Source organism: Arachis ipaensis, chromosome B10 (assembly GCF_059453495.1).
Source record: "Arachis ipaensis isolate K30076 ecotype BB chromosome B10, ASM5945349v1, whole genome shotgun sequence".
Lineage (NCBI taxonomy): Eukaryota > Viridiplantae > Streptophyta > Magnoliopsida > Fabales > Fabaceae > Arachis > Arachis ipaensis.
Genome location: NC_142435.1, coordinates 109286165 through 109288848, shown reverse-complemented (window position 1 = coordinate 109288848; position 2684 = coordinate 109286165). Strand labels below are relative to the sequence as shown.

Here is a 2684-nt window from a genome sequence, read left to right as displayed (position 1 = left end):
AGGAATTGGCTATTGATCAAGATTTGAGAGATTGAATTACAAGAAATTGTAATTCAATCACTTAAGATTGCCAAGGAGATCAATGAGTGTATTGATTGAGGAAGAGATGAAAATGAAATTGATCCGGAGAATGCAACATCTCCTGAGCCCAATGAACCCCCCATTTCTGATCTTACCCATTCTCTTTATTTTCTGTTACTTACTTTTATGAGCAATTCCCCCATTCCCATTTACAATTCTGCAATTTACTTCAGTCATTTACTTTCAGTTCTTTAATTCTAGCATTTACTTTTTCTGTCATTTACCTTCCCGCCATTTTATTTTCTGCAATTCTAAACTCAAATCCTGGATTCGCTCAACTAGAACATTCCTCTAATTAAAGTTGCTTGATCAATCAATCCTTATGGGATTCGACCTCACTCTATTGTGAGTTTTTACTTGACGACAAATTCGGTACACTTGCCGAAGGAAATTTGTTATGAAACAAGTTTTCCGTGCATCAAGTTTATGGCGCCGTTGCCGGAGATTGATTGTGCATCAACAATGACTAGATTGGAGGATAACTAGATTGAGCATTTTATTTTTGTTTGATTTAATTTTCTGTTTGAGTTATTTACTTCATGTTTTAGTTAATTTCTTCCCTTCCCCCTACTTTTTCTTTGTTATTTACTATTCATCTCACTAACCCACTAACTGTTTGATATATTACATCACTCACACTAACAGTAATTCTGACAGATATACTTTCTGCACCTATTCTCTTTGCTTGTACTTGTTGGTTGTATAACAGGGAGAAGAAGCGGGGCTTCAACTTCCTTTGATTCTGAACCTGAGAGAACCTTCCTTAGACTAAGGAGGGAGGCAAGAGAAAAATGTGTAGTTGGTGCTGAAGAAGAGGAGGAACACTTTGAAGAATACTTTGAACCAAACATGGAAGAAAACATGGAAAACCATCGTGAGGAAGAGGCTCACAACCATGGCGGAAGAGGTCGAGCAAATCATACTGGGGAGGATAGAAGAGTTTTAGGCTCTTACATCAATCCAAACCCAGGAAACTGTGGAAGTAGCATTCAAAAAAGCCAACCATCCATGCCAACAATTTTGAACTAAAACCACAGCTCATCACCCTTGTTCAAAACAACTGTTCGTTCGGAGGAAGTGTCCAAGAGGACCCCAATCAACATCTAACCACCTTCCTGAGAATATGTGACACAGTGAAGTCTAATGGTATTCATCCTGACGCCTATAGACTGCTCTTATTTCCATTCTCACTCAAGGATAAGGCAAAGGGAGAGCTTGACAACTTGGGAAGATGTGGTGAACAAATTCTTAGCAAGATTTTACCCTCCTCAACGAATCAATAGGCTGAGAGATGAGGTCCAAACTTTTAGGCAACAAGATGGTGAGACTCTATATGAAGCATGGGAGAGGTTTAAAGACCTAACAAGGAGGTGCCCACCAGATATGTTCAATGAATGGGTGCAGCTGCACATTTTCTATGAAGGGCTCTCTTATGAGTCAAAGAAGGCCGTAGACCATTCATCCGGAGGATCTTTGAACAAGAAGAAGACCATTGAGGAGGCCATAGATGTCATTGAAACAGTAGCAGAGAACGACTACTTCTATGCTTCCGAAAGAAGGAACACAAGAGGAGTAATGGAGCTAAACAATGTAGATGCTCTGTTGGCCCAAAATAAGCTCATTACCCAGTAGCTGGCTGACCTCACCAAGAAGATGGAGAGGAACCAAGTAGCAGCAATCTCCACTTCATCAACAACCCAAGAAGGAGTGAATGAAGAAGCAGAGGGTAGTCAGGAGCAAGCCAACTACATTGGGAATTCACCTAGGCAAAACCATGATCCATACTCCAAGACCTACAACCCTGGATGGAGGAATCACCCAAACTTTGGGTGGGGAAATCAACAAGACCCAAGCCTTGATCAAAGACGCCCAAATCCAAACAATGCAGCCCACCAACACTTCACATCTAGACCATATCAACACTCCCATAACAACACCTCTCCACATTCATATCAAGGCCAGAATAACCCACCTCAGCCTGACCTATCATCATTTGATGAAAAAATCTCAAGGATTGAGAATCTACTTGAAGGCATAAGTAAGGAGATTCAAGACAACAAGGTGTTCAAGGAGGAAGTGCGAGCCAGTTTCAAGAACCAGGGAGACACAATCAAGAGGTTGGAATCTCAAGTGGGGTATCTCTCTGAACAAATTCCCAAACCCACAAATGGATTCCCAAGTGACACAGAGAAGAATCCGAGAGGTGAAATGATAAACCCATATTTCATGAGTTCTTTTGTGCTTAATTTGAGTGATTTATACAATCCTTCACCTACTTATTCACATTAATTGCATGGTTTTACTTTCCCTTCCTTACTATGTGATGTAAATGAAAAACATGTTTTCTAAGCTTTAAAATTAATTATTTTAATTACCTTTATTTCCATTCGATGCCATGATTAGTGTGTTGAGTAGTTTCAGATTTTCTAAGGCAGAATGACTTAAAGGATGAAAAAGGAAACATACTAAAATGGAAGGAGAAAGCAAAACGAAGCTTTAAGGAAACTGGTATCCACGCGATCGCATGGATGACGCGATCGCGTGCCAAGCACAAATCAGCAGCGACGCGGCCACATGACTGACGCGCCCGCACGCCTTAAGCA

The 2684-nt window shown here is 40.6% G+C and overlaps 1 non-coding gene across 1 annotated transcript; it reads right to left on the bottom strand.

Annotated features, from left to right (window-relative positions):
• Positions 1-1362: 1362 nt before the first annotated feature.
• On the bottom strand, positions 1363-1469 carry LOC148581271 (small nucleolar RNA R71). The gene has a single exon (XR_015899729.1). It is a non-coding gene; the product is annotated as a small nucleolar RNA R71 (small nucleolar RNA).
• Positions 1470-2684: the final 1215 nt, after the last annotated feature.